The following is a 24,099-nucleotide window of genomic DNA, read 5'->3' on the forward strand; positions in this document are numbered from 1 at the left end:
AAATAGGTACCTGGGAGTTACACAGCTGCTACGGGCTGCGTCCTAGGGGGCATATGTAACAAAAAAGGAGGCCTGGTAGAGGACCGGGCCGCGGGGACGCTAAGCCCCGAAATCATCTCAAGGTAACCCCATACGCCATCCTATGAGCAAAATAATCATAGAGGGTATACAAGGTTTTCTATTCTTGTGACAGGAGGAAGGTCAAAGGGACTGACGAATCATCTTATAGTAATTTGTTAATGGGAGCAGGTAGAACCATTTGGGCGTGTAGCTACTTAAAAGGTCACCGTTATATCTGTTGCCACAGGAGACATCTCCCGTCACGCAGGGTGCAGTTGCACCTCCGCAGATCTCCAGTATCAGCTCTTGATACTGGTAATGGCTCAAAAGGGCCACCACTTACGGGCTATTCATGCCCGTGCCACCTTTTGGCTGGCTTAATCTTCATCAATCTATCTGTTGCCTCCAGTCAGCACCGCTCCTGTGCCAGGTAAGTCCACTACGGACTCACCATAGCCCATACTACTTGGAACGTGTTGAGAGTAGCTGAATCTATAACATTGTGTTGCCTCAGCCGGGACGGGTCCTGGACAGGCCAGGCAAGAGTGGTACAGACAGTGTGGGGCAATGTACAGCAAGTCAGCTTGTGCAAGAGTGGTGGTCCACCCTCAAGGAATGAGGAATAGACAGAACAAAGCACTCAAAGATGACGATAAAGGCGTACTCTTAATCTTTTACTCTTCTCTGTCTTGAGTCAAAACTTAATCACGCCCTGAACAAATCCACAAGGGCCGTGACGAGGATTCGAACCTGCGTCCGGGAGCATCCCAGACACTGCCTTAACCTACTGAGCTACGACAGGGTTAAAAGGGTTGAAACCGAAGTTCTACTGAACTTACTTCGGTTTCAACCCTTTTAACCCTATCGTAACTCAGTCGATTAAGGCAGTGTCTGGGATGCTCCCGGACGCAGGTTCGAATCCTCGTCACGGCCCTTGTGGATTTGTTCATTTGATGCATCACGTTAGTGTGATCTGTGAGTGTGTTAATCACGCCCTCATTATCATCTCACAATATTACCCCACAACTACCTCATTTTCATCATTATTGACATTTATGGTCATCTTTAGCACCCCATTCATCACTCCCCCCCCCTTCCCCCCATAACAATGACGCACAAATAACGTACGGACGAACAAACTCATTTTCGGAGGCGGCAGGAATTAGACCAAATAGACAACCAGGCAATAGACAAATCGACAATGTGGCGAACTACCACACACAGCTGAAAAGCAAGACAGCGGAGACATGAGACAAACCCAGACGCAGGAAGAGAGGGGAACACCAGTTACAGCTCCGCTCGTGTGCCAGGGCTCCGGGCTCACCATAGCCCGTGCTACTTTGTTCTAAGTAGAACTTTTGGGAACTTTTGTTCTAAGTAGATAGAGGGATAGAGGGCCAGTCCAGCAACGAGGAGGCCTGGGGTCAGATTCACGAAAGCACTTACGCAAGCACTTACGAACCTGTACATCTTTTCTCAATCTTTGGCACCTTTGTTTCCAATTATTAAACAGTTAATGAGCTCCGAAGCACCAGGAGGCTGTTTATAGCAATAACAACAGTTGATTGGCAAGTTTTCATGCTTGTAAACTGTTTAATAAATGTAACCAAAGCCGTCAAAGATTGAGGAAAGATGTACACGTTCGTAAGTGCTTGCGTAAGTGCTTTCGTGAACCTGGCCCCTGGTCGAGGACCGGGCCGCGGGGAACGCTAAGCCCCGGAAACACCTCAAGGTAAGGAGGCAGAGACAAAGTGTACAAGAATGTAACAACTCTTGTATATATCTCAAAAAAAAAAAAAAAAAAAAAAAAAAAAGTGGACAGACGGCAAGCCAAGGAAGACGCCCCATCTTGAAGCAGTCAAGACAATCCGAGAATGGTGGACACAGGGCAAGAAACTCTCAGGGGGGGGGGGGGGAGAAGGGAGGGGCGCTCTTGGGGGAAACAGGTAAGGAAGGTCAAGGAGGGGCCGGGGGGGGGGAGAGAGAAGGTCAGAGTGAGGAGTGAGAGGCAGCAGGCGTGAGGGTTATGGGGGGGGGGAGGCAGTGATACTATCATGACCTCACTGGGATCCTGGGTAAATACGTCCCCCCTACCCAGCCACCACCACTTCTCCCCTACCAACAACAACGCTAATACCCCCACCGCCCCCCCCCCAACATCCACAAGGGAAAATACCCCCTCCCCGTCTGAGGGTGGTCACTATCTACCAGGCTTCCCTCTCCTCCACTTACGGGGCTATTCATGCCCGTGCTACCTCTTGGGCGGCATAATCTTTATCTATCAATCAATTCTCTCCACAACCAGGGCACCGCTCCTGTGCCAGGTGATCTAATTCTGATCAAGCCCCGAAATCATCTCAAGATAACCTCAAGATAGAGGTAGGCGGCCAGTAACAACAGTGGGTGGTGGCCAGTGGGTGACAGTTAGGTGGGTGACGGTGGGTTGAGGGCGGCCAGTAGGTGACAAGTTAGGTGGGTGACAGCGGATCCTTCAGTAAAACTCAGCCAAGCCCCTAGAGAAAATCACGAGACAAGAGAGCCCCCCCCATATCACATCATCTTGAAAGAACAAGCCTAGTCGCTAATACCCGTAGAAAACGCGATCCTCCCAAGGTCGAGCCGAGCGGACGGCCGAGCGGACAGCACGCTGGACTTGTGATCCTGTGGTCCTGGGTTCGATCCCAGGCGCCGGCGAGAAACCATGGGCAGAGTTTCTTTCACCCTATGCCCCTGTTACCTAGCAGTAAATTAGGTACCTGGGTGTTAGTCAGCTGTCACGGGCTGCTTCCTGGGGGTGGAGGCCTGGTCGAGGACCGGGCCGCGGGGACACTAAAGCCCCGAAATCATCTCAAGATAACCTCCCACCAGACATACTTCAAATTCCATTCCCTTAAACCTTGCCCCCCCCCCCATTCCCACCTGAGTGTAGGAAGTACAAGAGCAGCAGCAGCAGCTCGCTATCGTGGCCCCGCTCCTGTGCCAGGTAAGTTACGGGCTCACCATAGCCCGTGCTACTTGGAACTTTTGGTTCCAAGTAGCAAATCTTGAACAACGCTATCGTGTAAGAAGCTCGTGTCTTGGCCCCCACCGTAATTACATCCTTCAAGACATCTTCCAGCCATTAAGTCATTTACACCTAATCACAAGATGAGGGGGGGAGGGGGGTGGGGTGATGAGGTATTAGCCTAGGGCTGTAAGTCTGAAGGTCATACGCCTTACACATTAAGTCAGTTTTCCAAACGAGGCTGTTTAGCCTTCACCGCTGTAAACGGGGCTGTTTACCCTTCACCGCTGTAAACGAGGCTGTTTACCCTTCACCGCTGTAAACGAGGCTGTTTACCCTTCACCGCTGTAAACGAGGCTGTTTAGCCTTCACCGCTGTAAACGGGGCTGTTTACCCTTCACCGCTGTAAACGGGGCTGTTTACCCTTCACCGCTGTAAACGGGACTGTTTACCCTTCACCGCTGTAAACGGGGCTGTTTACCCTTCACCGCTGTAAACGAGGCTGTTTACCCTTCACCGCTGTAAACGGGGCTGTTTACCCTTCACCGCTGTAAACGGGGCTGTTTAGCCTTCACCGCTGTAAACGGGGCTGTTTACCCTTCACCGCTGTAAACGGGACTGTTTACCCTTCACCGCTGTAAACGGGGCTGTTTACCCTTCACCGCTGTAAACGGGGCTGTTTACCCTTCACCGCTGTAAACGGGGCTGTTTACCCTTCACCGCTGTAAACGAGGCTGTTTACCCTTCACCGCTGTAAACGAGGCTGTTTAGCCTTCACCGCTGTAAACGAGGCTGTTTACCCTTCACCGCTGTAAACGAGGCTGTTTACCCTTCACCGCTGTAAACGAGGCTGTTTACCCTTCACCGCTGTAAACGAGGCTGTTTACCCTTCACCGCTGTAAACGAGGCTGTTTACCCTTCACCGCTGTAAACGAGGCTGTTTACCCTTCACCGCTGCAAACGAGGCTGTTTACCCTTCACCGCTGCAAACGAGGCTGTTTACCCTTCACCGCTGCAAACGAGGCTGTTTACCCTTCACCGCTGTAAACGAGGCTGTTTACCCTTCACCGCTGTAAACGAGGCTGTTTACCCTTCACCGCTGTAAACGAGGCTGTTTACCCTTCACCGCTGTAAACGAGGCTGTTTACCCTTCACCGCTGTAAACGAGGCTGTTTACCCTTCACCGCTGTAAACGGGGCTGTTTACCCTTCACCGCTGTAAACGGGGCTGTTTAGCCTTCACCGCTGTAAACGAGGCTGTTTACCCTTCACCTTGCGATGATTTCGAGGCTGTTTACGATGATTTCGAGGCTCAATGTCCCCGCGGCCCGGTCCTCGACAAGGCCTCCTCTAGCAATGCTTGTAATATTCATGCTCAAGATAACCCTAACATACAAGATACAAGATAATCAATTACAATTATTATTTAATTACAATTAATAATTACATTACATAGATAATTACAAGATAACCTTTGTCTTACAAAGCCTCGGGTGTGGATTATCGGGTCAGTTTGCAGTGTACTGATCTATAGGTACTGCGACGCCAGTGGTTAATTTCTACCTCTTGGGATAGAAACACACCATCTTATCTTGAGGTTATCTTCGAGATGATTTCGGGGCTTTTAGTGTCCCCGCGGCCCGGTCGTCGACCAGGCCTCCACCCCCAGGAAGCAGCCCCTGACAGCTGACTAACACCCAGGTACCTATTTTACTGCTAGGTAACAGGGGCATAGGGTGAAACTGCCCATTGTTTCTCGCCGGCGCACGGGATCGAACCTAGGACCACAGGATCACAAGTCCCGCGTGCTGTCCGCTCGGCCGACCGGCGCCCTACACTATTGTATTGTACACAATACAATAAATACACATTGTTGTGTATACCCTTCTATCAGGGACATTCTTACAAAAAATAGGCAGATAGGCATAGAGCAATAGAATACGCAAATTATATAAACAAAGAACAAACGGTATATAAATTCCATTGAAAATATTAACAAAAATGCACTGAATAGGTTTAAATTCAGATGTTATATATATTTGCCGGTGTGAATACTTTATCCCTGCAACAACTCAAAATCAAATCATTCATGATTTCGGTTTTTCTACACTACCTTACAATCATACATAATGTATTGATGTATATGCCTTATTTTGAACGAATAATGTGTATATATAATTGTATTAATATGGTTAAAATAATATATTTCAGAACAACGTTTGTGTGAAATTAGTGGCTTCTCTTTGAGTACTGATGGCATGGTTCTAGACTCGCAAATTCGATTCCTGGGTTCGATTCTCGTGCTTGACAGGAATCGCTGAGCACGTTTCCTCTCGTCTAATGCCGCAGTCCACCTAGCAACAAATAGATACCCAGCAAGCATGCCCAAGTAAATGAGGCATTTGCTTGGGCACACACAGGAATCTGTACACCAATTGATTGACCGTTGAGAGGCGGGACCAAAGAGCCAAAGCTCAACCCCAGCAAGCACAACTAGGCGAGTACACACAAAGCTTCCTCCTCACTACAAACAAAATACTATAATTGTATAATTATACAATTATAGTATTTGTATAATATATAATTACATTATAACTACATTATAATATAATGTAATTGTATAATACTATACAATTACAGCTCTGCCTACTAAATAACTTTTATATAATTTATGAATAAAATAGTAAATAAAAAGCACTAGACGTCCAGGCATCCAACAGCCTGGTTGATCCATGCAGCTATTCAGCGACGACTCATTTGCATACATCTACGACAATTTCTCACACATTATGCCCCCCCCACATCGAGACATTTTACACCATAGGCCTCATTTATAGGCCTACAACACAAACAGCATCACTACAGTACATAAATACACGGAAAACGTTATAGTGGAAAAGATGGAACTAATATATGCATTGACTTCATCAAGGCCAATGATATTGTGTACCACAAAGTGCACATAGAACATAAGAACAAAGGTAAGTGCAGAAGGCCTATTGGCCCATACGAGGCAGCTCCTATTTGGGTCAATAGGCCTTGAATGTAAATAAAATGTAAATAAAATAATATGTAACAGAGGCTTTGCATAAATTGAGTAAAGTAGGAACCCTTGTAGATGGCATGCCCCAGGGCGCTGTCCTGGGACCTCTTCAATACTTGTATATACTGTACTACCTCTATCTAGAAATCCAACATTTTTCTTGTAATTCATTTTGTATGTGCCGGGTATGTACTTTTTCCTAAATAAACTTTGGCATTATCCTACATATGCCTATATACATGATTGAACTTGGTAACTTATTGTTGATATATATATATATATATATATATATTATATATATATATGTCGTACCTAATAGCCAGAACGCACTTCTCAGCCTACTATGCAAGGCCCGATTTGCCTAATAAGCCATGTTTTCCTGAATTAATATATTTTCTCTAATTTTTTTCTTATGAAATGATAAAGCTACCCATTTCATTATGTTTGAGGTCAATTTTTTTTTTATTGGAGTCAAAATTAACGTAGATATATAACCGAACCTAACCAACCCTACCTAACCTAACCTATCATTATCGGTTAGGTTAGGTTAGGTAGCCGAGAAAGTTAGGTTAGGTTAGGTAGCCGAGAAAGTTAGGTTAGGTTAGGTAGGTTAGGTAGTCGAAAAACAATTCATGAAAACTTGGCTTATTAGGCAAATCGGGCCTTGCATAGTAGGCTGAGAAGTGAGTTCTGGCTACTAGGTACGACATATATATATATATATATATATATATATATATATATATATATTTCTTCAACAGTATCCAATTATGATATTAAGTGCCAGATAAAGGAATTTTATCAAATCACCTCATTCTTTGGGGCACACGTGAGGAACACAAATGCCAGCAAGCCTGAACGGTCTCCAGGCATATACAGTATGCAACCGAAAACTCACACCTCATTTATGAAATTTGTGAAATTTATTTATTTTCACAACATTTATGAAAAGACATTGTTCCAAGGAATTAGTGATAACTACATTTGGTTGTTGCAAACTACAAATGCACTCCTGTGCAGTCAGTACAGTATATAAACACACATGTGCACCAATTCAGGTCTTCTTTTTTTCCACCTATTTATATCCTTCATTATTACTAACAGTATACAGTACATGAAGATTAATGATAATTCTTAATTGCAATTCATTTACAAGGCGTTTTTTTATTAAAATGTACATGTATGAGTATGGTAATTGAGAATAGTAAAGAATAATTAAGAGAATAATTAAGAATAATCAACCAACCAGGTATCAGCCAGTAAGGAACTGGGGCCAGTGTAACTACTGTATAGAGTACTTCAAGGATACGAGGCCAAGAACATGGAATATGAGTACAGAATGATGTAAATATTGAGGGGATTAAAATGCCAGGTCTGTAGGACAAGACTGGCACTTAACCATCCAGTCTATCATCATTAAAAATTACTGCTTTTGATAAAACCTTTCCTTTACTCGACATAAATATCAATTGAGTTCTTGTACATTTATTACATAAGAATAAAGGTAACTGCAGAAGGCCTACTGGACCATACGAGGCAGCTCCTATTTATAACCACCCAATCCCCACTCATATACATGTCCAACCCGCGCTTGAAACAATCGAGGGACCCCACCACGTTACGCGGCAGTTGGTTCCACAAATCAACAACCCTATTACTGAACCAGTATTAACAAAACCAATTCTAGTATGAATCTTTCACCTGGACGCCTACTAAATTTTTTGCAGTGAATGCACCTACAATGCAGTAAATCTAAACACCCTGGGAATGTTTAGATTTTATGCTGGATTGGGTTATGCTGGTGCAGGAATTCATTCTATGTACTGTATACTAATACTAAAAAGGGGGGTAGAAATAGCCTAAGCTACTCTATCCCTTTGAGATGTATTTATTGCTTATCTCAATAAACATACTTGAACTTGTATACTAATAACCTTGTATACGCTTAACCTGAAGTATGGTGCCATCCCCAAAGCCAGTGTGCCTCCTGAATAAATCAACCCAGCTTATGGATGTTCATTCCTTTAATTTATGCTGTCAACTTTCCTGCATCAGGATATTTTGCCTTTAAACAAAAGCTTCATTTAAAACCCAATTCCTCTTGAAATAGGCCTTACAAGTCCTGCTTAATTGTAGTTCCCATTAGTGAAGCAATATTAATTAGCCAGAAACTCGTACGAAAACCGACTATCCCGTAATAGTTAAACTACGACGTTGGTACAACGTTCGAACAAGTTTTTTTTAAACATCTGCTAACCAGTTATAACAACCAATACAGCAAGTTGTAACAACGTTCTAATGTCATAAACACGTTAAGCCAATATGTAACAACTTTATTACAAGCTGTAACAAGCGGAAAATAGAGACAGTTACGATTTGTGTTTCCAGGGGGAGGGGGGGGGTCAGGCTGGTATACAATGGCAATGCATTAGTAAACTATGTTACAGAAAATTACAGAAGGTAACAACTTAAAACAAAAGATGAGATAATTACAGAGAAATGGATTGAAAATTGGCAGTACAGTAGTTAAAAGTTGACAAATATTGACCCCCTGTAAGCCTAACTGAAAAAAAAATTACCAATATCACCTGAATAACGTGACTTACAAAATCAAATAATGAAAATGATCTGTTATATAACAAAAAAAAATGCATGCATAAATTGTCAAAATTTAGTCAATAGGTTCAAATAAAAATCCTATCAATTAGGATTGGTAAGTATTATAACACTTATTGGTGTTATAACTATCGTTATAGTGTAAAGTATTGGTAAGTGATAACTCTAATGTTATCCTTGAACTTTACCTTGCCATTCTCGGTAAGTTAGGTGGGTTGCTGGGGTTTGTACATTTCTGGTGAGGCAAACAATTGCATATTTTTTTTTTTTTTTTACAAATTGGCAAATTTAGAAATGGGTTGCATCGCGAGACGTCATGCAAGGAGTTTATGCAAAAAGTTGTAGTTATTTACTATACAATGAATGTCAGTTCTGCAGGCAGAGAAAAAGACTTAATCCCAGGCATTCGAACTTTTCTTTACATCTCGACTAAGAAAATTCCATTTATATTCCTTAGACAAAAAAAAGTAGAGTAAGACACGGTTATAGTGTATAAATTACAAAGACAATAAATCCAAATTAGATAAATTTAAATCCACAAAAAAAATATATACAGTATCATTTCTTTGAAAATTGGGTTGCAGATCTGTGCAACAAGTTACCAGTAACATCATGAACACACTGGAAAGCTTTAAGGTTGAATTCATTACAGGTGGTCAGTTTCAAGAACTTTTAATTTGTTTTCTCTCCTTATATTCTAGGTTGGAGCAAGGCTTTCATCATACTGGTTAGGTCAGCTGGGCTACTCGAGCTTTACAGGTCACCACTGTAATCTACATAACATCGTCAGTAACCTGAATCATGGTAATAATAATATATTTGGTAATTAATATTATCTTGGTAATAATATTATATCTGCCCGAAACGCTGCGCGTACTAGTGGCATTACAAGAATGTAATTACTATGCTATGTATCCTCACAATCCCAATGTACCTTCTTGTATATAAATAAATAAAAATAAATAAATAAATTTGCTGGTAGAAAGTTGGAGAAAAAAAAAGAGTAATGAATCTCTGATATTTACATACTGTTCTGTTAATTGTATAACACCCCTGGCGCCTGGAGTTTGACAGCTGAGTGAACAGCGCTCAGGATTCGTAGTCCTGAGGTTCCGGGTTCGATCCCCGGTGGAGGTGGAAACAAATGGGCAGTTTCTTTCACCCTGATGCACCTGTTCATTTAGCGGTAAATAGGTATCTGGGAGTTAGACAGCTGCTACAGGCTGCTTCCTGGGGGGGGGGCGTACATAACAAAATGGAGGCCTAGTCAAGGACCGGGCCGCGGGGACGCTAAGCCCCGAAATCATCTCAAGATAATCCCTATTTGGATATACATACTGTATACTTCCTGTAATATCTCGTATGACACTAATTTTATCAAGCAACCAGGCTGTGATTCATACATCAGGCTGCAAGAAGCCGCATCTAACAGCCTGGTTGACCAGACCACCAACCAGGAGGCCGGATCAAAGCCAATGCCACAGGGACATTGATCCTCTGAACCACCACCAGGAAGGAAGGTAGCCAAATCATCCTAGTAACTGGCTAGGATGATTTAACAAATCTAACAAATCATCCTAGTAAGTCAAGTTTGACTTGTGAGAGTTTGGTCCACCAGGCTGTTGCTTGGAGCGGCCCGCAGGCCCACATACCCCACCACAGCCCGGTTGGTCCGGCACTCCTTGGAGGAAACAATCTAGTTTCCTCTTGAAGATGTCCACGGTTGTTCCGGCAATATTTCTTAAGCTCGCTGGGAGGGTGTTGAACAACCGCGGACCTCTGATGGACCGCTTCTCCCCCCCCCCTTACCTCTCCCTCCCTCCTCTAACTTCTCCCTTACTCTCCATCCATCCATTTTATTCCTATTACCCCCCCCCGGTTACAATATTGGTTTTATTCATATTTATCCCCCCCCCCTTTCAAACATCAGCATGTTCTCCCTCCCACTGACAACAAGAACAAGTGTTCCTTCTCCCACTGACAACAAGAACAAGTGTTCCTTCTCCCACTGACAACAAGAACAAGTGTTCCTTCTCCCACTGACAACAAGAACAAGTGTTCCTTCTCCCACTGACAACAAGAACAAGTGTTCCTTCTCCCACTGACAACAAGAACAAGGCCCTTCTCCCACTGACAACAATAACAACAAGGCCCTTCTCCCACTGACAACAACAACAACAACAAGGCCCTTCTCCCACTGACAACAACAACAAGGCCCTTCTCCCACTGACAACAACAACAAGGCCCTTCTCCCACTGACAACAACAACAAGGCCCTTCTCCCACTGACAACAACAACAAGGCCCTTCTCCCACTGACAACAACAACAAGGCCCTTCTCCCACTGACAACAACAACAAGGCCCTAACCCACTGACAACAACAACAACAAGGCCCTTCTCCCACTGACGATAACAACAACAACAAGGCCCTTCTCCCACTGACAACAACAACAAGGCCCTTCTCCTACTGACAACATCAACAACAAGGCCCTTCTCCCACTAACAACAACAACAAGGCCCTTCTCCCACTAACAACAACAACAAGGCCCTTCTCCCACTAACAACAACAACAAGGCCCTTCTCCCACTAACAACAACAAGGCCCTTCTCCCACTAACAACAACAAGGCCCTTCTCCCACTAACAACAACAACAACAAGGCCCTTCTCCCACTGACAACAACAACAACAAGGCCCTTCCCCCACTGACAACAACAACAACAAGGCCCTTCCCCCACTGACAACAACAAGGCCCTTCCCTCACTGTCAACAAGTCCCTTCTCCCACTGACAACAACAACAACAAGGACCTTCCCCCACTGACAACAACAAGGCCCTTCCCTCACTCTCAACAAGTCCCTTCTCCCACTGACAACAACAACAACAAGGACCTTCCCCCACTGACAACAACAAGGCCCTTCCCTCACTCTCAACAAGTCCCTTCTCCCACTGACAACAACAACAAGGACCTTCCCCTACTGACAACAACAACAAGGCCCTTCCCTCACTGTCAACAAGTCCCTTCTCCCACTGACAACAACAACAACAAGGCCCTTCCCTCACTGTCAACAAGTCCCTTCTCCCACTGACAACAACAACAACAACAAGGCCCTTCCCTCACTGTCAACAAGTCCCTTCTCCCACTGACAACAACAACAACAAGGACCTTCCCCCACTGTCAACAAGTCCCTTCTCCCACTGACAACAAGGCCCTTCCCTCACTCTCAACAAGTCCCTTCTCCCACTGACAACAACAACAACAAGGCCCTTCCCCTCACTGTCAACAAGTCCCTTCTCCCACTGACAACAACAACAAGGACCTTCCCCTACTGACAACAACAACAGGGCCCTTCCCTCACTGTCAACAAGTCCCTTCTCCCACTGACAACAACAAGGCCCTTCCCTCACTGTCAACAAGTCCCTTCTCCCACTGAACAACAACAACAAGGACCTTCCCCTACTGACAACAACAAGGCCCTTCCCTCACTGTCTACAAGTCCCTTCTCCCACTGACAACAACAACAAGGCTCTTCCCTCACTGTCAACAAGTCCCTTCTCCCACTGACAACAAGACCCTTCTCCCACTGACAACAACAACGGCCCTTCCCCCACTGACAACACAGTCTTCGCCACCATGACAACCATCTCTCCCACCCGCCCGACAACTGCAGCATTGGTACGTATGCAAATTACTTTTTATTGTCATACATTTCTTTCCCCAGCAAACACAGAATAAACAGGGACATCTGACAGCTTAGCCAATGAACTATATAACACGGGTGGTACACGCACAAGGGAACACAGGTGGAAACAGAGTACCCAAAGGAGCCACAGACACGGTATAAATTTGGTATGTGTCAGTTAACGAATGATTAACTGTTGAGTTAACTGTCAGTTATCACTTAGGCAGTAATGTGGTGGAGGCTGACTCCATGATTGACGGAGGGATCCAAAGAGCAGCTCAACCCCCTCAAAAATATATTTATATGTATATACATACATACATACATACATACATACATACATACATATACTGACAGACCACGGAGGAAAATTGAAACAGGAATTTGCTTAAGTACTTCAGTATATTAATACATCTTGGAGTGCTACACTCCTTCTGAAGATGTATTAATATATAAAAATACTTAAGGAAATTCCTGTTTCAATTTTCCTCCGTGGTCTGACACTGTCACATTTTTAATCACGTGTTTATTTTCGTGATAAACACACATATATATATATATATATATATTATACACTCCTGCATTAGCGTATAATAAAAGTGCCACCACAAGCTAAATGTCGTAGTGGAGACGCGGTAGGTAGGCCTAAGGCCTAACCATATTGTAGCAAGAGAAGCCTCGTGAGGAACCAGCCAACAATGCACTTCAACATTCGTCTCAACCATCACAAAACCCTTAACAAATCTCTCTTAAAACCCAGTTTCCCGGTAGGCCGAGTGAGGGCCGGCCATGCGGGAGGGAGAGAGGGGTAGGCCAGGCCACAACTGCAGGCCTATGGGGTCTGCATAGGCCTGCTGGGACCAACCAGCCGCTGCATAGGCCTAAGTCTGGAGGGGGGACATGCAGACTTACCCAAAACAGTTTCCTGCTCAATACTTTCCACGTCGCGTTGCAAGGCTGAGGAATTAGGCTCCAGCTTGCAACACTGAGGGGGGGGGAGGGTGGTATAGGCCTATTTTGGCTAAAATTGGGTAGTTATGCAGTTGAAGCGGCTCGGAGGCCGTGAGATTTAGCCAACACGTGGGTGTAGGCGCAGTTCCCGGGAGAGCGGCTCTCCCGCACTCTCACGGACCTGGCCACCTGGCTTACCCTTCCCTATAGGCCTACCCTTGCCTAGGCCTACTCTCTCCCTCACCACACTCATACCTTCTACACCAACCCCTTACACCACTGGTAACTCCTCCGGGGTAACTAAACGGTTGGGCTTTAGTTCCTTCCCCTCCCCTACATATACGCTGCTACCTGCCCCCGAGAGTGTTCAGGAGGGGCAGGGAGGTTACTCACGTCTACATGCAGGTGTTAGGACCATGGAGGCTCTCGGTGAGGTGTGAGGTCGGCCGCGGCGGCGTGTGAGGCTCTCGGGGGCGTGTGAGGGCGCTGCAAATCATAACATTTCAGGAGCCTCCGTGATGACATGTCTCCATGACCTCGTCAGCACCATCACTGAGCCGCCTCGGCCGGAGCCTCACCGCAACCCGCAACTATTTCCACAACACTTTGCGTCTTTCCATCACCTTTCGTCTCTCCCCCAAAATATGAATTCATTTTAAACATTAATATCAGACATTTCCTCCCCCTAAACACGTGTGATTTCAAGTTATTGTTTCTAGTTTCATCATTCCCGGCGGCGGCCGCCTTGGCGAACGTATATTAAAGGTGAATTAATTTATGGATATGCAGCGATGAATCAAAATTTTTGTGTGGTAATGAAGCGTGGGAAGGCGGAGCCTGGCCCAGTCACGTGCTCACCACCAGCCAATCAGCGCGCCGCCTCAATCATATTTGATCAAGCCGGTAGCCATTACGGCTTTAAATCCAGCTACAACACCACCTCACATTGGACCAGGCTGCTGCCCTGTGCTCCCCCGGTGACCTGGGAGAGTGGGAGAGGCAGAGGGAGAGGAGATAGAGGGAGAGAGAGCGAGGGGATGGAGAGATAGTGTGGCGGGAAGGGGGGAGGGCCCGGGCCGGCGGGAGGGGCGGTGAAGGCCTGTGATTGGTGGGCGCCAGATTGCGTCATCGGAAAGGGTTGAAAGAGCCGCGTTCGTTAACGCTTATCAAAATGGTGGGGGTCTGCGCTCCCCTCGTGCAGGGGGGGCTCTCTGACCCCTCACCCACCTCCTCCTGCGACCCCTCCTGCGGCCCAGGGGTCACCCCGGGGGCCCAGGCCCTCGGCACCTGCAGCCACTCCTGCAGGAGGAGGAGGGGCTTCTCACGCCTACTATCAAATGATTGGGAGATGTAGTTGAGTGCAATGGGGAGGAGCTTATTGCAAGGGGGGGAGGGGGAGGGGGTTGCAGGAACAACATGGTGGCTCAATCACTATACTTGACAACCACACTATCATCCACAACTCTTACATTGACTACATCTTAACCATGTTATAAATCTCATGCAATTAATGACGACAATTTGAATGACAAATTCTTCACTTGTCTGAATTACCAATTAAAACCTCTTTAATGGCAATGATTCACGTCGGCTTCTTAAAAGAAAAAAAATCCTCTATGTACTAAATTCAGACAATGAATTCAGACACTAAATTCAGACACTTGAGACCAGCTGAGCGGATGCCCGCGCACCATCTGGGGCACCAGCCGCCATCTTGAAACTCCGGCACAACAGCCAAAATGGAATTGAATCACGTAACTGATACATTATACTGTATTATGAAACCCTAAAGAGCTGGATCTCCCTCCAGAGAGAGAGAGAGTCAGATCCTACACCCATGGCTACAGTTGACTACAGCTCCGCCCACGCAATACTAAATCCAGAATTCAAATATTTACTCAACCGCTTATGAAGCCTGTTCCATCTTTCCTCGGCCATGGCGACTTTTATTGTATTTATTAAACATTTTACGCCTTTGGGAACATCAAAACTTGGTTATAATTAGTATAGACAGCCTGGCAGGCCTCTGAGGCTCATCATCAGCTGTTTGATGAATGTCAACAAACCCACCATGATTGTGGAAAGATGAATAGCTTTCGTAGATGCTTGATGGTACAGTGTAAACTAACACACCATCACACTGTGTAAACTAACACAAGCCATCACACTGTGTAAACTAACACAAGCCATCACACTGTGTAAACTAACACAAGCCATCACACAGTGTAAACTAACACACACCATCACACAGTGTAAACTAACACACCATCACACAGTGTAAACTAACACACACCATCACACAGTGTAAACTAACACAAACCATCACACAGTGTAAACTAACACAAGCCATCACACAGTGTAAACTAACACAAACCATCACACAGTGTAAACTAACACAAGCCATCACTCTGTGTAAACTAACACACCATCACACAGTGTAAACTAACACAAACCATCACACAGTGTAAACTAACACAAACCATCACACAGTGTAAACTAACACACACTATCACACAGTGTAAACTAACACAAACCATCACACAGTGTAAACTAACACAAACCATCACACAGTGTAAACTAACACACACTATCACACAGTGTAAACTAACACAAACCATCACACAGTGTAAACTAACACAAACCATCACACAGTGTAAACTAACACACACTATCACACAGTGTAAACTAACGCACACTATCACACAGTGTAAACTAACACAAACCATCACACAGTGTAAACTAACACAAACCATCACACAGTGTAAACTAACACACACTATCACACAGTGTAAACTAACACACACTATCACACAGTGTAAACTAACACAAACCATCACACAGTGTAAACTAACACAAACCATCACACACTGTAAACTAACACACATCATCACACACTGTAAACTAACACACATCATCACACACTGTAAACTAACACACATCATCACACACTGTAAACTAACACAAACCATCACACACTGTAAACTAACACAAACCATCACACACTGTAAACTAACACACACCATCACACAGTGTAAACTAACACACACTATCACACAGTGTAAACTAACACACACCATCACACAGTGTAAACTAACACAAACCATCACACAGTGTAAACTAACACAAACCATCACACAGTGTAAACTAACACAAACCATCACACACTGTAAACTAACACAAACCATCACACACTGTAAACTAACACACATCATCACACACTGTAAACTAACACACATCATCACACACTGTAAACTAACACAAACCATCACACACTGTAAACTAACACAAACCATCACACAGTGTAAACTAACACAGGCTGACGCCATACACATTTCAAATGTAGATATGATAGAGCCCAGTAGGCTCAGGAACCTGTACACCAGTTGATTGACAGTCAAGAGGCGGGACCAAAGAGCTAAAGCTCAACCTCCGCAAGCACAACTAGGTGAGTACACACACACACACACACACACACACACACACACACACACACACACACACACACACACACACACACACACACACACACACACACACACACACACACACACACACACACACACACACACACACACACACACACACGAAGGCTACAAGCAGGAAAGGAAGCGACTGATAAAGATAGTGCTCATGAATGAGCCAATCCTATTCAGAAAGAGCAATCTTCTGTGGGTAACGGAATGCAAGAATGTTTTTCTGTAGAGAGACAAGACGAGGGAAGAGACAGAACAGCAGAAGCAAGAAAGAGACCCAAGAAAGGGAATAGGGGAACAACAGGCCTCAGTCCAGTATCTTTAGTTACCTCAGAAGGGAGTGGGAAACCCTCCACCAGCAAACTAGCATCCCCAAAGAGGAATGTAACAGATGCCGCCCATTATCCCATCCCACAACTCTTCTCCTCAAGTTATCACCTACACCTCTCCAAACCATCAGAGAACCTCTCCAACCATTAGAGAACCTCTCCAACCATTAGAGAACCTCTATAACCATTAAAGAACCTTTCCAACCATTAGAGAACCTTTCCAACCATCAGAGAACCATCTCCAACCATTAGAGAACCATCTCCAACCATTAGAGAACCATCTCCAACCATTAGAGAACCATCTCCAACCATTAGAGAACCATCTCCAACCATTAGAGAACCATCTCCAACCATTAGAGAACCATCTCCAACCATTAGAGAACCATCTCCAACCATTAGAGAACCATCTCCAACCATTAGAGAACCATCTCCAACCATTAGAGAACCATCTCCAACCATTAGAGAACCATCTCCAACCATTAGAGAACCATCTCCAACCATTAGAGAACCATCTCCAACCATTAGAGAACCATCTCCAACCATTAGAGAACCATCTCCAACCATTAGAGAACCATCTCCAACCATTAGAGAACCATCTCCAATCATCAGAGAACCATCTCCAACCATTAGAGAACCATCTCCAACCCATATCTGCTATGTTTTCCCACCCCATTCCGCCCATGATTCTCCAACCCATGCTCTTCCCCTATTCCTCCAGCCCAGGCATCTCTTCCATTCCTGTCTCCCATCCCATTGTCCTCCTTCCTTCTTAAGCCAGCATGTCAGGGGACCCACCTGAACGAGAGGCAGCTAGACTTAACCTGGTGTTCACTTTGAACGAACCGTAGCAGTAAAATAGGTACCTGGGTGTTAGTCAGCTGTCACATGCTGCTTCCTGGGGGTGGAGGCCTGGTCAAGGACCGGGCCGCGGGGACACTAAAAAGCCCCGAAATCATCTCAAGATAACCTCAAGATAAGGGAACCCGAAATAAGGAAAATGAACTTCGAAGCCATCGTGGGAATGAGCAATGCCAGTGTGACTGATGTTTGAGTATCTGCTCGAAGAAGGGTTAACGTACTCAAGGAAGGGACCGGAAAACAAAAGGCTGGCTTTCCAAAAGGGAAACTATGAGAAGATAAGAAAATTCCTAATAAATATAACATGGGAAACAGAGTTCAGAGGACAGCCCTTGGCATGATAGGCTACATTACCCAGAAAGGTAAGGAGGCAGCAGACAAGTCTGTTCCAGTCCAAAGGGAAAAAACGAATTGGAAATGAGGAACCTATGATTTAATCAGAGATGTAAGCTGGCAAAGCAACTAAGTACAAGGGCATTAAGAAATTATAGAAATATCAGAACACTTGAGAGCAGAGAAACATACCAGAGTGCCAGGAATGAATACGTCAGGGTGATAAGAGAGGCAAAAAGACAATACGAAAATGACATAGCAAGCAAGGCAAAGACTCAGCCTAAATTGTTGCATAGCCACATCAGGAGAAAAACAACGGTGAAGGAACAGGTAATGAAACTAAGGATAGGGGCAGAAGGGTTCACTACAAATGACAAACAAATGTATGAGGAATGAAATAAGAAATTCCAGGAGGTCTTCACATTAGAGCAAGGAGAAGTTTCAAAGAGAGGGACTAGCTAACCAGGCACCACTGGAGGAGTTTAAGATTACCAGTGGGGAGGTGAGGAAGATTTGCTAGAGTTGGATGTGACAAAGGCTATAGGCCCAGATGGAATCTCCCCTTTGATACTAAAAGAAGGCGCAGAAACACTGTGCCTGCCACTCTCAAGGTGTTTAAGAAATCATTGGAAACAGGAGAACTGCCAAAAAATTCGAAGACGGCTAATGTAGTCCGGATATACAAGAAGGAGGATAGACAGGAGGCACTGAACTACAGGCCAGTGTCCCTAACCTGCATACCATGCAAGCTGATGGAGAAGATTGTGCGAAAAAAACTAGTAGAACATTTGAAGCAAAAGAACTACGTAACACATCTCCAGCACAGGTTCAACGATGACAAATCTTTCTTCATGGGATTAATTTATAATTCTATGACCAGGCGACACATATTAGACAAAAAAAAAGGGGGTAGGCAGACTGAATATTTTTGGATTGCCAGAAAGCCTTTGACACAGTACCTAATAGGAGTCTAGTGCATAAGCTGGAGATGCAGGCAGGAGTAAAATGGAAGGTACTCCAATGGATAAGGGAGTACCTAAGCAACAGAAGACAGCGAGTCACTGTGAGGGGTGAGGTCTCGGAGTAGCGAGGCGTCACCAGTGGAGTCCCGCAGGGGTCAGTCCTTGGCCCTATACTGTTTCTGATATATGTAAATGATCTCCCAGAGGGTATAGACTCGTTCCTCTCAATGTTTGCTGATGATGCAAAAATTATGAGGAGGATTAAGACCGAGGAAGATAGCATGAGGATGCTATGACCTAGACGAAATTGTCCAAGAGATAACTGTTCAATTCTGCGGTCACATAGTAAAAATAAATAGTATATACACAAACTACTTCACTCACTCACTATCTGTCTCCTCCCTCCCCCCCCCCCTCCCAAAGTCCAACCACTTGGGATTTTTTTTTTATTATTATTATTTTCAACCACAGACGTGGCCACACATTTACAATGCTAACCAACACATATATATTTTCTTCTGTCCTCCATAGACAGGGTGAGAGATGTGTTAAATATATAGTTCAGGGATTTATTGAACAATCAACCACAGAAGGTGATTCGGTACTTTTTAAAATGCTAGGCTAAGCTACATACGCAAATACATAGATACACAGATTTATGTATGTTACATAAAGTGTTCGAAGTGTCATTAATGTGCATTTACAAAGGTGAAATACAATTCTGATCAGCTTCCATATGTACTTTATACACATACATATACATACACATACACACACATACGTACATATACATATATTCATACATATATACACACACATGCATTCACATACATTTGTCTCTTTTACTCTGACAGGGTGAGATAGCTGACAGAGAAACTAGTGTGCAATTAAGCACTTAATCACTGAAGGTGATTAAGGTGCTTTTACAAGCTCAGGTTATATAGTTACATCACATACATACATTATATAATTGATATATTACATGGTCAATCTTGGGTACAAGTCCAATATATCATCAAGTGTTCCAGTACTCATATAGTAATTACAGAGTTCAGCATACCTTAGCTCAGGAGGGCGAAAGTCAGTCAACATGGAACCACTTGGGATGGATGGTAGAGCGACGGTCTCGCTTTATGCAGGTCAGCGTTCAATCCCCGACCGTCCAAGTAGTTGGGCACCATTCCTTTCCCCCCGTCCCATCCCAAATCCTTATCATGATCCCTTCTAAGTGCTATATAGTCGTAATGGCTTGGCGCTTTCCCATGATAGCTCCCTCCCCGAACATTGAAAGTATAAATGCATAATATTCATCTAGTTGTGCTTGCGGGGGTTGAGCTCTGGCTATTTAGTCCCGCCTCTCAACTGTCAATCAACTGATGTATAGGTTCCTGAGCCTACTGGGCTCTATCATATCTACATTTGAAACTATGTATGGAGTCAGCCTCCACCACATCACTGCCTAATGCATTCCATATGTTAACTACTCTAACACTGAAAAAGGTTCTTTCTAACGTCTCTGTGGCTCATGTGGGTACTCAATTTCCACCTGTGTCCCCTTGTTCGCGTCCCACCAGTGTTGAATAGTTTATCCTTGTCTACCCTGTCAATTCCCCTTAGGAATTTGTAGGTAGTGATTATGTCTCCCCTTAATCTTCTGTCTTCCAGTGTCGTAAGGTGCATTTCCCACAGCCTTTCCTCGTAACTCATGCCTCTTAGTTCTGGGACTAGCCTAGTGGCATACCTCTGAACTTTTTCCAGCTTCGTCTTGTGCTTGACAAGGTACGGGCTCCATGCTGGGGCTGCATACTCCAGGATTGGTCTTACATACGTGGTATACAAGGTTCTGAATGATTCCTTCACAACCTTCAGGAACACAGTTTGCTGAAGGCTGTTCTGATGTTAGCCAGCCTCGCATACACCGCAGTGTGGGTGTTGCGGAGGGGGGAGGGGCGGCCCCCCCCCCCCAAACACCAGTCAAGGCTTCTCTGAAAAATGCACTGACCGTTGACTGGTTGGAGATTTGTTCCTTGATAATGTGGCGGTGGTCAGCCTCTCCGCACTCTACCTTATTCATATTCTACCTCTTCCCTACACATTCTACCTCTTCCCTACACATTCTACCTCCTCCCTACACATTCTACCTCCTCCCTACACATTCTACCTCCTCCCTACACATTCTACCTCCTCCCTACACATTCTACCTCCTCCCTACACATTCTACCTCTTCCCTACACATTCTACCTCCTCCCTACACATTCTACCTCCTCCCTACACATTCTACCTCCTCCCTACACATTCTACATCTTCCCTACACATTCTACCTCCTCCCTACACATTCTACATCCTCCCTACACATTCTACCTCTTCCCTACACATTCTACCTCTTCCCTACACATTCTACCTCTTCCCTACACATTCTACCTCTTCCCTACACATTCTACCTCTTCCCTACACATTCTACCTCTTCCCTACACATTCTACCTCTTCCCTACACATTCTACATCCTCCCGTCACACTTACTCTCACAATAATCTCCCTTTAACGCCCAAACTAACTAGTTTATATAAGATTACGGCTTTGTTAGCTTTACGTAAGGCATTAAGGCACGAATTGTGACCAAACTAGGTGGCAGGTGACGCCATAGGAAGCCGACGATCCAAGCGACAATGTTGTGGAACAACTTATCCAAGATATATGGTTGCATGGAATGTTTGCAAGCATATCAGCCTCCTGTACCTAACCTAACCTAACGTAACTTCCAGGCAACAACATATCTTGGACACCATTACAGGGGCCTCGTAGCCTGGTGGATAGCGCGCAGGATTCGTAATTCTGTGGCGCGGGTTCGATTCCCGCACGAGGCAGAAACAAATGGGCAAAGTTTCTTTCACCCTGAATGCCCCTGTTACCTAGCAGTAAATAGGTACCTGGGAGTTAGTCAGCTGTCACGGGCTGCTTCCTGGGGTGTATGTGTGTGTGTGGTGTGGGAAAAAAAAAAAAAAAAAAGTAGTTAGTAAACAGTTGATTGACAGTTGAGAGGCGGGCCGAAAGAGCAAAGCTCAACCCCCGTAAAAACACAACTAGTAAACCATTTGGTCACCACTTGGTCCGGGAGACATCTCCCGTCACGCAGGGTGCAGTCGCGCCTCCACAGATCTCCAGTATCATCTATTGATACTGGTAATGGCTCAAAAGGGCCACCACTTACGGGCTATTCATGCCCGTGCCACCTTTTGGGTGGTTTAATCTTCATCAATCAATATCTTGGATAAGTCGTTTCACAACATTGTTGCTCGGATTGTCGGCTTCCTATGGCATCACCTGCCACCTAGTTTCGTCCCATTTCGTTATAAAATTATATTATTTTAGTGTAAAAATATGTTTTTTCGTGTTCTATATTCAGCAGCATCATTATAGCGAGTAAATATATCATATTTAGTCATTACTTTCATGATGTTAGGAAGCTTTGGGTAATTAGATGAACCGGTCAAAAAGCCTTTAACACAATACCCGATAAAAGGCTGGTGCATAGGTTGGAGGAACAGGCAAGAATAACTACCACAATCTGTCCTCTTACAAAAAACGTCGCATTTCGATCGTAGGCGTTACATAAGGCCAAAAATTATCGTATTAGAAAATGGAAGCGGCTGGCGAAAGTGACGTACTGTCCCGTTTTCTGTTGTGTGTCCTCTGGTAGGTTAGGAGAGGACACCTTATTTTTGACCGTTTTCTTGACATTGAGAAACTTAGGAGGACAGACTAAACTAGTAGGGTGAACCAGTGGATAAGGGAGAACCTAAGCTAAAGGAAGGGGCGAGTTACTGTGAGGGGTGAGACCCCAGAATGGCGTGATGTCACCAGTGGAGTCCCGCAGGGTTCTGTACTCGGACCTATCCTGTTGATGATATATGTAAATGATCTTGCTGAAAGCATAGACTCATTCCTCTCAATGTTTGCTGATGATTCCAAAATTATGAGTGGGATTAAGGAGGAGGAGGACAGCAAGAAACAACAAGATAGCTTGGGCAGTCAGACGGACGATCTGACTTAAATTGATTGAGTTAAACTCGAGTAGTCAATTAATGGCTACTCGAGTTTAACTCAAATAAGTGTATAATAATGAAAATAGGCACATGGGACCGGAGGCCAGACACAAGGTACCAATTAAGAGATAACATCCTTCAAGAAACAGTTGAAGAAAGATCTCGAGGTTGGGATCACACCGAACCTACCCTCTGAAGCTCACAATAAAAGAATATCATCAGCAGCGTATGCAAAGTTGACCAACATTGAAACTTGTGTAGGGTATCATTCCTTGTATACCACATGTGTCAGACCAATCCTGGAGTATACGGCTTCAGCCTGGAGTCCATATCTAGTCAAACACAACATGAAGTTATAGAAAGTTCAGACTAGTCCCAGAGCTCAGAGGTTTGAATTACGAGGAAAGGCTACTGGAATTAAACCCCACACGTCATTGGAAGACAAAAGAGTTAAGGGGAAACATGATTACCACCTACAACATTTTCAAAGGAATTGACAGAGGTAAATAAGGACAGACTATTGAGCACGGTTGATACACGAAGAAGGGAGACACAGATATAAAATTACTACCCAAATGAATCACAGAGACATTAGAAAGAATTTTGTCAGTGTTAGAGTAGTTAACCAATAGGAAGTGAGTCAGGCTCCACATATTGCTTCAAATGTAGATATGATAGAGCCTCATAGGTTCAGAAACCTATACATCAGTAGATTGACGGTTGAGAGGCAGGACTAAAGAGCCGGAGCTC

General features: G+C 44.6%; 1 protein-coding gene across 1 annotated transcript in view; it reads right to left on the bottom strand.

Annotated features, from left to right (window-relative positions):
• Positions 1 to 13,884, bottom strand: part of LOC123758280 (E3 ubiquitin-protein ligase TRIM71) — a 43,404-nt gene extending 29,520 nt beyond the window's left edge. The window contains exon 1 of the mRNA XM_045742462.2: positions 13,745 to 13,884. The gene's annotated coding sequence lies outside the window, so the exon portion shown is untranslated. The remainder of the gene's footprint in view (positions 1 to 13,744) is intronic.
• Positions 13,885 to 24,099: the final 10,215 nt, after the last annotated feature.

This window comes from Procambarus clarkii, chromosome 11 (assembly GCF_040958095.1).
Source record: "Procambarus clarkii isolate CNS0578487 chromosome 11, FALCON_Pclarkii_2.0, whole genome shotgun sequence".
Taxonomy (NCBI): domain Eukaryota; kingdom Metazoa; phylum Arthropoda; class Malacostraca; order Decapoda; family Cambaridae; genus Procambarus; species Procambarus clarkii.